Source organism: Protopterus annectens, chromosome 5.part0 (genome assembly GCF_019279795.1).
Source record: "Protopterus annectens isolate FY-2018-M chromosome 5.part0, PAN1.0, whole genome shotgun sequence".
NCBI classification, from domain to species: Eukaryota; Metazoa; Chordata; order Ceratodontiformes; family Protopteridae; genus Protopterus; species Protopterus annectens.
In genome coordinates, this window is record NC_056735.1 from 114537431 (window position 1) to 114551610 (window position 14180).

The 14180-nt window shown below is 36.0% G+C and overlaps 1 protein-coding gene across 1 annotated transcript in view; it reads right to left on the reverse strand.

Moving 5' to 3' along the window:
- The window catches only part of EPHA6 (EPH receptor A6), a 4848151-nt gene that overhangs the window by 2462777 nt on the left and 2371194 nt on the right, over positions 1–14180 (reverse strand). The window lies entirely within an intron of this gene.

The window sequence follows — 14180 nt, forward strand, 5'->3', positions numbered from 1 at the left end:
AAAAACACAGGGTCCCAACGCAAGTGTTAAAAAACACTTTCACCCAGTGGGCTTCATTGAGCAAATTGCAGGTAAATTGCATGGATGAGCATATATAGCATTTCAAAGTCACATGATTAAAAAGTCACATGTTTAAAAAAACATATGATTAAAAAGTCTATGTTTAAAAAGATCCAAAAGATCCAGTGAAACATATTGAGATTATATATTGTAAATCAGTAAGTAAAATAATTAAAAAAGTATTGTATATATTTGTATAATAACATATACAAAATAGTATATATATATATATATATGATAACATTTAGAAAACTTCTGAGAAGCACAGCAGAAAGAAGAATATCATGGACTTGGTTATGTAGATCTTTAAGGTGCGGTTTAATGGTTATCATTTCATTTAGTCGTGATGGTAAGTGTGCTTTAAATCTAAAGATCTACTTCAGTTCTTCATAGTAAGTTAACAACTAAATGTCTCCTTCTCTTAATGGTCGCGGTATGAATTTTAGTATAGTAAACTTAAAGGTATGTGTTGCATCTGTTTCAGTAGTGTGTTTATAAAGTTCATTGGTCAAAACTTTTCTGCTGATATCAGATATATGCTGACCAGTCCTCTCTTTCAGTTTTCTGTTTGTCTTGCCCACATAATATGCATTACATACATAACAAGAAGCATAGCAGACTATGTTTCTTGTGTTACAATTAACATATGCTCTAAGACTTTTTTTAATCATATGATTTTTTTCTAAGCATTCCTGTGGACTTTAACTGTACTGCATTTGGACTCTGACCTTTTAGCATTTCCATGCACATTGACTGAACTGATTTTAACAACATGGTGGATAACCAATTAAACACTTTTTACTGTTTATGGTTTCAGGTACATCTTTTTTACCATTCTTTGGCTTACCTTATTTGTACTGGACTTGTTATCACACTGATACTGATGTGTTTTATCAAGTGAGAGATATAGGCATGCAGATAGATAGTAGCCTGAACTTTGACCACCATGTATCCACAGTAGTGAGGAAGCCCTTCTATGTGGCACAGCTTATAAGTAAGGGCATGGCATCCAGATCTAAGGATGTCATTGTACTGCTGTACTTGGCAATCATCAGACCAATAATCAAGTAACGTGCACCCTTTGGCATGTACCTCACCAGGCACCTGCAACAGCTGGTGTGACCTCAGAGGTTTCTTACAAAGAATATACAGGAATAAAGGGTGTAAAAACATATCCTATGTGGATAGACTAAAAGCGCTATCTCTTTACTCTGTCTCTTAATAGCTGTTAAGGAGTCATCTATGCCTAACCTACAAGGCGCTCACAAATCCTGCCCTGATAGAAGGGGCAACCAATCTAGGGATCCGAACGTGGTCATTGACACAAGGAAAACATGCTGGAGAGACGTGTCTCAGAAATGACCCCTTCTCTGTAATAGGCGTCCTATTCACGTAAAACAGAGCCTTTCACTGACTCTCTTCAAAAGCAGTTTGGATAAATGTGTGAATGCACTCCTAGGGTGATGCCCATGCCCTTATGGACAGGGGCAATTTGTAAAATAATCAAAGGCATAATGACAAACCTAAGCCATTCTTTAGCCCTTGAGAATTCAAAATCAGAAAAACTGGAGTAATAATGGCTTGTTTTGTAACGGCTCTTAAGCTGTTAGCCTACTAATCTCCTATGGACCTATAATTAGTTATCTGCTGCCTGGCTGGCCTACCACAAATGTTAATGAGGCATTCTAGGGGAGCAGTCTAGGATTAGCTATGTGTTGTCTGTCTGGCCTAAGACAACTGTTAATGAGGCATTATGGGGGACTGACCTATAATTAACTATGTGCTCTACCTGAAAATGCCTGCAGTAAGTTATTTACAAAACTGAGCAGTGCGGCATAAGTTATCTTGGATGGTTGTGTTAATGAATATGGCCAAAATTCACATTCAACCATTGTTTTTAAAGGGTAAAATTGTGTTAGAGATAAGCGCAGGGAAATTTAGCAGACAGGTAGTGGTTGGGGGTGTGTACATGTGTGAGTGTATGCATTGGGATCATTGGTCTCAGATGAGTGTGTGAGACTGTATGTGTGAATGTATGTGAAGTTTGAATGTGGGTGTGGGGACTGAAATACCTCCAAAATGCCTTAGACTAATAAGTAAATCCTGCAATATGGCGGGGGACTACATACATAATTAATAGTGGTTTTGCAGTAGTAAACATGTACGGGGAGGACATGGTGCACCATGAATAATGTTTCTGGGAGACGAGAGTACACTAGACATTAGAGATTAATGAACAGGGTAAAATCTTTGAACCAGGTACTCTTGTCAGCAAAAAATCAGTTTAATAGCAGGGAGCAGGGTTTTAGTCATCTGTGCTGCAACTTAACCACTAGACACCAAGGAAATATTATACAAAATATGCAGTCACTAAAAAGGTAAAATCAAAATTGGGGAAATGGTTTGAACCCTCTACAATTTGCATGTATAGGAACACACTGACTAAGGAAAATCTTCATTATAATATATTTTCTTATTAATAAGTATGACACTTCTAATGTCTAGCATTATTGACTGTCTTTAGTTCTCTGTGAATTCTGAGGAATAAATAAGGTAAATTCAGGGATGAGGCAGGACAGTTATGAAGGACAGGGTTGTGTCCATTTTGGAGGGGCATAATACTTCTAAATGGCCATGATTAAGACTTCTGGGCAAAGTCAGGAAGGACACTAGATGACACAGTGGAAATTTTAACTAACACTTCAAGATATTTAAGAAGTTGCTAGAACAAAAGGTCTAGAATCAGGATGCAGTTTCTGAATAATAATAAAAATGAAATTCTGACGTCCGGCATCACTGAGTCACTGTTGTCGTCCGTGATTTACAAGTAACAGGATGCATCAGGGACATTTTGCCAACTCAGGGACAGGCATGAGGTATGTTGGTATGTGTGTCTGCATGAATAATCTGTACATGTGTGTGGTGTGTGCATGTGGCATGTGTGTGTGTGTGTGTGTGTGTGTGTGTGTGTGTGTGTGTGTGTGTGTGTGTGTGTGTGTGTGTGTGTGTTTGTGTTTATATATGCCTGCATGAATCTGTACGTGTGTGTGTGTGTGTGTGTGTGTGTGTGTGTGTGTGTGTGTGTGTGTGTGTGTGTGTGTGTGTGTGTGTGTGTGTGTGTGTGTGTGTGTGTGTGTGTGTGTGTGTTTGTGTTTATATATGCCTGCATGAATCTGTACGTGTGTGTGTGTGTGTGTGTGTGTGTGTGTGTGTGTGTGTGTGTGTGTGTGTGTGTGTGTGTGTGTGTGTGTGTGTGTGTGTGTGTGTGATTGTGTTTATATATGCCTGCATGAATCTGTACGTGTGTGTGTGTGTGTGTGTGTGTGTGTGTGTGTGTGTGTGTGTGTGTTTGTGTTTATATATGCCTGCATGAATCTGTATGTGTGTGTGCATATGTATGTGTGTGTGTGTGTGTGTGTGTGTGTGTGTGTGTGTGTGTGTGTGTGCATGCGTGTTTGTGAGTATGACTGAGAGGAGTGATTTTGCCAGTACAATGTATAGGCCACCAGAGGTACTTCCTGCAGGAAAGCTTTAATTTGCTCTAGCAGTTGTAACTGGTGACTCACAGACATACAAATTGGCTGATAATGAGGTCTTTCCACATTGCACCTCACATTTCTCTGAATTTAATTTTCTGTGATCACAGAAACAGTCCGTTTGGGCAGCAGTTCTGACTGTTCATAGTTTTTTTTCCTGAATCCCAGAGTACCTAGGTATACACACTTACATACATAGTTTCTTTCTATCCAACTATCTGTTTGTCTGTCTATCTATCTTCTGTCTATCTATCGATCTATCTATCTGTCTAATTTATTTATATTAGGAGTCCTTAAAGATCTCCCTTACCTTACGGTGAACATCCACTACTTTCTCTTTATCTCTGACAGTTATGTCCTCCTGTCTACTGCTTTTCACTTCATATTGCTGAGTTAGACTCCTGCCTACTGACTTCTTATTACCCTACAGGAATCTTTTCAATGCCAGTGTCATGGTTTCGACTGCTGTTGCCATCCTGATCTTGATCTCTATGTTTGATCTTATTTCCAGTTGCTCTCAAAGGGGTTTATGTCAAATTTAATGCCAATTTAAGAAGTGTAAGTGAACATGATTCAATAACATAAGGATGAAACTGGGAATTTTGTGGACCTCAATCCCATGGCCAAGCTCGTCTTAGCAATTGCTTCAATACTGAACACTCACTGTTGCTCTGGAAGATATACTCTCCATTTTGTAACATTACCTGTAACTCAACTATGGGATATATTAGTACTCTCCCTTTTGTAACATTACCTGTAACTTGACTATGGGATATATTAGTACTCTCCCTTTAGTAACATTACCTGTAACTTGACTATGGGATATAATAGTACTCTCCCTTTTGTAACATTACCTGTAACTCGACTATGGGATATATTAGTACTCTCCCTTTTGTAACATTACCTGTAACTTGACTATGGGATATATTAGTACTCTCCCTTTTGTAACATTACCTGTAACTTGACTATGGGATATATTAGTACTCTCCATTTTGTAACATTACCTGTAACTTGACTATGGGATATATTAGTACTCTCCCTTTAGTAACATTACCTGTAACTTGACTATGGGATATATTAGTACTCTCCCTTTAGTAACATTACCTGTAACTTGACTATGGGATATATTAGTACTCTCCCTTTTGTAACATTACCTGTAACTTGACTATGGGATATATTAGTACTCTCCCTTTTGTAACATTACCTGTAACTTGACTATGGGATATATTAGTACTCTCCCTTTTGTAACATTACCTGTAACTTGACTATGGGATATATTAGTACTCTCCCTTTTGTAACATTACCTGTAACTTGACTATGGGATATATTAGTACTCTCCCTTTTGTAACATTACCTGTAACTTGACTATGGGATATATTAGTACTCTCCCTTTTGTAACATTACCTGTAACTTGACTATGGGATATATTAGTACTCTCCCTTTTGTAACATTACCTGTAACTTGACTATGGGATATATTAGTACTCTCCCTTTTGTAACATTACCTGTAACTTGACTATGGGATATATTAGTACTCTCCCTTTTGTAACATTACCTGTAACTTGACTATGGGATATATTAGTACTCTCCCTTTTGTAACATTACCTGTAACTTGACTATGGGATATATTAGTACTCTCCCTTTTGTAACATTACCTGTAACTTGACTATGGGATATATTAGTACTCTCCCTTTTGTAACATTACCTGTAACTTGACTATGGGATATATTAGTACTCTCCCTTTTGTAACATTACCTGTAACTTGACTATGGGATATATTAGTACTCTCCCTTTTGTAACATTACCTGTAACTTGACTATGGGATATATTAGTACTCTCCTTTGTAACATTACCTGTAACTTGACTATGGGATATATTAGTACTCTCCTTTTGTAACATTACCTGTAACTTGACTATGGGATATATTAGTACTCTGCCTTTTGTAACATTACCTGTAACTTGACTATGGGATATATTAGTACTCTCCCTTTTGTAACATTACCTGTAACTTGACTATGGGATATATTAGTACTCTCCCTTTTGTAACATTACCTGTAACTTGACTATGGGATATATTAGTACTCTCCCTTTTGTAACATTACCTGTAACTTGACTATGGGATATATTAGTACTCTCCCTTTTGTAACATTACCTGTAACTTGACTATGGGATATATTAGTACTCTCCCTTTTGTAACATTACCTGTAACTTGACTATGGGATATATTAGTACTCTCCCTTTTGTAACATTACCTGTAACTTGACTATGGGATATATTAGTACTCTCCTTTTGTAACATTACCTGTAACTTGACTATGGGATATATTAGTACTCTCCCTTTTGTAACATTACCTGTAACTTGACTATGGGATATATTAGTACTCTCCCTTTTGTAACATTACCTGTAACTTGACTATGGGATATATTAGTACTCTCCTTTTGTAACATTACCTGTAACTTGACTATGGGATATATTAGTACTCTCCCTTTTGTAACATTACCTGTAACTTGACTATGGGATATATTAGTACTCTCCCTTTTGTAACATTACCTGTAACTTGACTATGGGATATATTAGTACTCTCCCTTTTGTAACATTACCTGTAACTTGACTATGGGATATATTAGTACTCTCCTTTGTAACATTACCTGTAACTTGACTATGGGATATATTAGTACTCTCCTTTGTAACATTACCTGTAACTTGACTATGGGATATATTAGTACTCTCCCTTTTGTAACATTACCTGTAACTTGACTATGGGATATATTAGTACTCTCCCTTTTGTAACATTACCTGTAACTTGACTATGGGATATATTAGTACTCTCCTTTTGTAACATTACCTGTAACTTGACTATGGGATATATTAGTACTCTCCCTTTTGTAACATTACCTGTAACTTGACTATGGGATATATTAGTACTCTCCCTTTGTAACATTACTGTAACTTGACTATGGGATATATTAGTACTCTCCCTTTTGTAACATTACCTGTAACTTGACTATGGGATATATTAGTACTCTCCCTTTGTAACATTACCTGTAACTTGACTATGGGATATATTAGTACTCTCCTTTGTAACATTACCTGTAACTTGACTATGGGATATATTAGTACTCTCCTTTTGTAACATTACCTGTAACTTGACTATGGGATATATTAGTACTCTCCCTTTTGTAACATTACCTGTAACTTGACTATGGGATATATTAGTACTCTCCTTTTGTAACATTACCTGTAACTTGACTATGGGATATATTAGTACTCTCCTTTTGTATCATTACCTGTAACTTGACTATGGGATATATTAGTACTCCCCCTTTTGTAACATTACCTGTAACTTGACTATGGGATATATTAGTACCCTCCTTTTGTAACATTACCTGTAACTTGACTATGGGATATATTAGTACTCTCCTTTTGTAACATTACCTGTAACTTGACTATGGGATATATTAGTACTCTCCTTTTGTAACATTACCTGTAACTTGACTATGGGATATATTAGTACTCTCCTTTTGTAACATTACCTGTAACTTGACTATGGGATATATTAGTACTCTCCTTTTTGTAACATTACCTGTAACTTGCCTATGGGATATATTAGTACTCTCCCTTTTGTAACATTACCTGTAACTTGACAATGGGATATATTAGTACTCTCCTTTTGTAACATTACCTGTAACTTGACTATGGGATATATTAGTACTCTCCTTTTGTAACATTACCTGTAACTTGACTATGGGATATATTAGTACTCTCCCTTTTGTAACATTACCTGTAACTTGACTATGGGATATATTAATACTCTCCCTTTTGTAACATTACATGTAACTTGATTATGGGATATATTAGTACTCTCCCTTTTGTAACATTACCTGTAACTTGACTATGGGATATATTAGTACTCTCCCTTTTGTAACATTACCTGTAACTTGACTATGGGATATATTATTACTCTACCCTTTGTAACATTACCTGTAACTTGACTATGGGATATATTAGTACTCTGCGTTTTGTAACATTACCTGTAACTTGACTATGGGATATATTAGTACTCTCCCCTTTTGTAACATTACCTGTAACTTGACTATGGGATATATTAGTACTCTCCCTTTGTAACATTACCTGTAACTTGACTATGGGATATATTAGTACTCTCCCTTTTGTAACATTACCTGTAACTTGACTATGGGATATATTAGTACTCTCCCTTTTGTAACATTACCTGTAACTTGACTATGGGATATATTAGTACTCTCCCTTTTGTAACATTACCTGTAACTTGACTATGGGATATATTAGTACTCTCCCTTTTGTAACATTACCTGTAACTTGACTATGGGATATATTAGTACTCTCCCTTTGTAACATTACCTGTAACTTGACTATGGGATATATTAGTACTCTCCTTTTGTAACATTACCTGTAACTTGACTATGGGATATATTAGTACTCTCCTTTTGTAACATTACCTGTAACTTGACTATGGGATATATTAGTACTCTCCTTTTGTAACATTACCTGTAACTTGACTATGGGATATATTAGTACTCTCCCTTTTGTAACATTACCTGTAACTTGACTATGGGATATATTAGTACTCTCCCTTTTGTAACATTACCTGTAACTTGACTATGGGATATATTAGTACTCTCCTTTTGTAACATTACCTGTAACTTGACTATGGGATATATTAGTACTCTCCCTTTTGTAACATTACCTGTAACTTGACTATGGGATATATTAGTACTCTCCCTTTGTAACATTACCTGTAACTTGACTATGGGATATATTAGTACTCTCCCTTTGTAACATTACCTGTAACTTGACTATGGGATATATTAGTACTCTCCTTTGTAACATTACCTGTAACTTGACTATGGGATATATTAGTACTCTCCCTTTTGTAACATTACCTGTAACTTGACTATGGGATATATTAGTACTCTCCCTTTTGTAACATTACCTGTAACTTGACTATGGGATATATTAGCAGCTGTGCATGTGCAAATGCAGATGTCTAGCAAGCAGCCTGCACGAGATATTATTCTTTATTTATGAAACGTTTGAAGAGACCGTGATGTTCAATAATCGTTACAGGTCTCCCATCTGTGCCAGCAATGATAATAACTTGGCAAGCTGCAAATTTCTCTCTGAAACTAGAAGATCAAAAGGTAGCAGGTTCTATTCCCACATCAAGCATTTGAGTTTGTGTCCCAGTACTGAGAGAACAGAGCAGAATGAAAGGAATGATGCATTCTTGAGAGGCCAACTTTAAGATGAGATGTTAAATCAAGGTCCAACCTGCCTGAATTAGAGGCAGTTCAGATGGGTATTAAAGACCTTACAGAGTTTCTTCAATAAAGACTAAAGGAGTTTTCTAAGTATTGGTTTTTTTCATATTAAATATCATTCTAGGTTTTGACTGAAAAGGGTCCAGAGTAAAGTGGTGTACATAACTGGTTAGTAAATAAATAAAGAAAACACACACACACACACACACACACACACACATATATACATATATATATATATATATATATATATATATATATATATCTATATAGCTAAAACAATAAAACTTCGCTGTTACATTGTTCTGCTAGATAAATGCATTGGGTCTCCTTCACTACTGATGCTATTTCTAATACTAATTTACACATAGCAAGGGAAAGCATTTTAGATATATATATATATATATATATATATATATATATATATATATATATATATATTTATATATTATATATATATAAATGTGTGTGTATGCATGTGTGCAGGTAGGGACTGTGATGTCTGCTTCACGACTTCTTCCTTTCAAAGGGCAGCATGACCTACTTTAATAATGAGATACTAAAGGCGTATGTTAAATAATTCCTTCACTTTAGCAAACTGTCAAGAACCCACCCATCTAGTACAAGTAAAGGAGAGGAAAAATCTTCCCCTACTTTTATGAGTCATCAGTGATAAAAATACAGACAGCATCTAAGTCTCACACCACAGCGTTAAAAAGTCTGTCGTTTTTGTTATCCTTCTAAATGGCAGAATTGAAATGTGTTTTATCCTCAACTGATAAGTTTGAGAAGTTAAGACATGAACTGCAAATGGAAAATGTCTTCACTGTCAGGGTGACAATTCCTTTTAATTAAAGATTTTCATAAGAAATTTCATCTTTTCTAATACCACTGTTTATTAACTAAAGAATATCCTTGGTCCTGTCAAGCATTCTATCATTTAACCAAAATTGTCTAAGATCCATTCGAAACAACTATTTATTTTTAAAGGGCTCCCTGATAGGCTTGTCTGGTTAAATGACAGCTTCAGTTTCATAAAATATATTCATGGAATCTCTCGGAGGCAATGGTCTACATTTTGTTTATTTTATTTTCATTCGCTGGCCAGGAAAGTCTGGCTGGATGTACAAGCCTTTTTCAGCAGAGGCCTTGGGAGAAAAATGTCCACTGATACAATATAGATTACCACAGGTAAATTTGTTATTTGTGTAATGTTTGATAGTGCAGTATTTTAAAATGATACACAATAGTATATTAAATGTATAACACAGTCACAGCTCTTTCTTCTGGTCTAATATGAGTCACAGCCAGACTTTCCTGGAAATGTTTAACATTGCACCACAAATAACCAAAATACATTCAAAGGATTGCAAACGTATAAGTGCCCAAAGTTAATGTTTTTGTGGAGGGCAGGCATTGCACATTTACATGAAGCACACCTCCACACCCACTCTTCATTTTAAAATGCATTCATGGGTTTAATTTCTCCAAGCCCTTTGGGTTTTTTGTCTCCTTCTGGTTTAGTTTTCATTCTCACTTGACACCGATATATGCTTCTGCAAAACTGAGCAGGGAAGTCATATTTCACTTGCTCTCTCCATGTTTTAAAACTTTCACTATGTTTGGATCTGGTAAGATCAACAGATATGTATGCAGTCCTACAATTGCAGATCTATACAAGTGATTACTTTTGAGGAGGCCCTTACCTCCCTCAGAACAAGGAAATATTATCATACTATATACTGATTTTACAGGGTCTATATTATAATCTTGAAGTATAAAACTTCGAATCACTAAAGATCGAACTTTAGTGATTGAAGTCTTAAACCATCAAAAACAAAACAAAAAAAATACTAAATTTAAAAAAACAAAACTAAATAGTCTGTAGGCAGGGGGCAAGCCCCGCTGCACCCCCACACCCCCCTACTTAAATATACCAACTCCGAGAACGCATTACATTGAAGTAAACAGAAATCTCCCCATATGGAGATTTTCCGTTTAAATGTTTGTTGTAGTGCGCTTTTGGTATTCTCGTGTCAAAATATTGTATTTGATATTGTCAGACTTCCAGATTTTAATATAGACCCGATTTTACATACCATTTGATAAGGTGTGATGCATTTTTCTTGTTTTTTTCTCCAACTGATCAAATACCTTTTGGTGCCCGTCAGTCACTACCAAACTGTAATTTAGAACAGGAATTGGAAATTGGTTTATAGGTTGGACTTTTTTCCTAGATGTCAGGGCTGTTTTCAGTATTAATTTGAATCTTCTAAAATATTCTTTACTGAGTTTTGTTTGCATTTGTTCATGTTTTATTGTCAACCCATCAATTCTAAAATATTTATACACTCCTTCCTACTCAAGTTCCTTTATATCACATTCCTGTTCCCATATGATATTTCTTAGTGCTGCAGCTTTCCAGCTTTAAATGTTGCTTTTGCACATTTATCAAGATCAATTGACGTTCTTATATCATCTGGAAAAGTTTTAATCACTTGTAGTTGTGCTTTCAGCTCCACATATGATGAACTATACAGTTTTAAATCATCCACAAAAAAGATGAGTCCTTACACATTGTTGTTTTCTGTGAGCCAAATTATAGCCATTACCTAATCTGTTAAGCAGACATCTTAACAGGTTAAGGGGAGACCAAAGAGCAGCAGTGACAAAGTCACCCTGGAATATCCCCCTTTGAATTTTCATCCCTGGAATAATAATTTGTCCTTTATAATGGTTTAGATGCAAAGCAGTTTGCCAGTGTTTCTTGCTCACTGTAATGCAATTGATCAATGTAGGGTGTATCTTATACATCTGTAAGCACTCCCTTATCCATGAATGTGGGATGCCTTCAAATGTTTTTTTGTAGTCTATCCGTACCATACTTAGATTCTATAGAAAGTTCCAGAACATCTTCCTGTGAAATATTATCTTCAATTGCATCCTGCATCATCTGTTGCTATTTCAAATAGAATCTCATTGGCCTATGTGTCAGAGTTGCCACTGTTTTCTGTTCCTTCCCCTCCTGCCTGTGCAACTGCATCTGAACTTTTGTACTGGTTTCTTACTGAAGGCTCCAGAGTATCTTTATGTGGCAAGTGATCAGATGCCTCCCATTCCATCTATTTCTCTTTCATTTGGGGACTCATTATTCCACTTTAAAACAAAATGGCCCATGTAGTGCTCCACCAAATTCCCAACATTCATTTCATGCTTATTGCAATGGTGTCTATTATTCGTCGCATAGAAGTTTTGGTTGTAAAAATGAAGCATCTATTAAGGAACTGTATGTATCTTTAAATGAAGTAATTCAATTTAATTTCATTTTTAATTAATAATTACAAAGGTTATTTAAGGAAGATGAATGTTGGGAATTTGGTTCTGATGAAGTCCACTGTGATGTTAAATGACAAAAGTGCTTAACCAACAGTGTTTTGCAATATTTCTGTATATAATAAACTTGGTTTTTACTTCAGTGGATTTGCTGGTTGAATTATTACTCTTGATTCTGGGGCTAGAATTGAGAATATTTTTTCCTGGTGGAGCACTACATGAGCTATTTCGTTTTACAGTGTTTTGAACTTTGAAGCTACATGGACACACGCTCAGTTTTTTCTGGGGACTCATTATTCTATGTTGCTGTGATGTTGCCATAGTTGGATTTTCTACACTAAATCCTTAAATTCACAGGTGATCCATAACTACGGTTTATTTTTCTTTATCTTCTGCATTACTAATCTTCTTTTCTACTTTCCCCCTTTGTTATCTTATTTTTTGCATTGTAAAGCTTCGCATATCCGGATGCCTTTGCCTGTATTTCTCTTCAAATATCTTTGGTGCTGCTTTTCTTGTATTGATTAGTTTTGCTTTTCTTGTATTGATTAGTTTTGCTTCTTCTTTGCATAAACATTGCACCATATTACATATCTTTTTTGTTTCCCATGTCCATATTTCTTCTTTAGATGTCTCCTGCTCCACCCGTTTCTCCTTACTTGGGGGAGTCATTGTTCAATCATGCTGTGATATAACTTGTGTTAGACTTTCTATACTAAATTCTTCACTTTGCAGGCACTCCATAACTTCAACCTCTATTTGTTTTACTTCTGCTTTACTAACCTTCTGTTCTACCATCCCCTTTGTGATCTTATTTTTTGCATTGTGAAATGTTCCCTATCTGGGTAACTTTGACCTATTTCTCTTCAAATATCTTTGCGGCTGCTTTTTTGGTTAGTTTGGCTTTCTCCTTTGCATGAATATTGCAACATATCAGATCTCTCTTTCTTTCCCATGTCTATGTTTTTATTTTATACCTTTCAGAAAATGTATAGGTTTTGCTCTTTATATTTTTCAACTGCCTAAGTCACTTCTTTTTCTAACTGACTGAAAGGTTTTAGTATATATAATGTTTTCATAGATCTGATGTATTAATGAACACAAATTGGGATTTGAATCATTTAATAGTTTTTAATCACAGATCATAGGATGTTTCGAGGCTAATGGCCCCAGGACTCTTACAAATCTAGACATGTTATACCATTGTTTCCCTATAGACCAGGAGATATGGTCTATATTTGCACACAAATCTGTGAACATCACTGAATGCCCCTCTCCAGGGGGGACTCAGGTGAATCCCCAAGAGAAAATTTGAGTTTTCCATCCAACTGTCCAAGTTATACTTAAAAAGGGTCATAGAGGAGCTCTGCTTGATGTGAAGTGGTAGTTTGTTCGAAAAGAGTGGCAACCTTTGGGAGACATATCTATCTCTCCAGCAAGTCCTATTTAAGTCACAAGCCAGGTTAAGGTCCATAAAGCAAGTTAGTCTTTTTCCATTTGATTTCTGGATGTGCAGCATTTTGATTAAGGTGAGGTCCGATACTGCTCTGTAGGCCAGGTACAAGTCACCTCTAAGCAGTCTATATGATACTGAATACAGTGACAGTGACTTTAGTCTGTCCATGAAAGGTATGTGCTGGAGACCCTGAATTTTCTTGATGCAGGTGTTCAGTGAAATGTATACAAAAAGTAGCATTGTGTTCAATTATTGGTCTGATGAGGGACCAGTACAGGGGAGTTATAACCTCCTTCACCCAGGATGCTACACCTTACCTAAGGAGATGAGCTACATAGAAGGCTTTCCTTACCACTTTGGGCACATGGTGGTCAAACGTAAGGCAACTGTCAACCTGTGTTCCCAAGTCTCCGAGCTTGAGATTAGGGTGTTATTGTTAATATTATAATTTGCAGAGGCATTGCCTTTACTGAAAAGTATGACAATGCATTTTTTT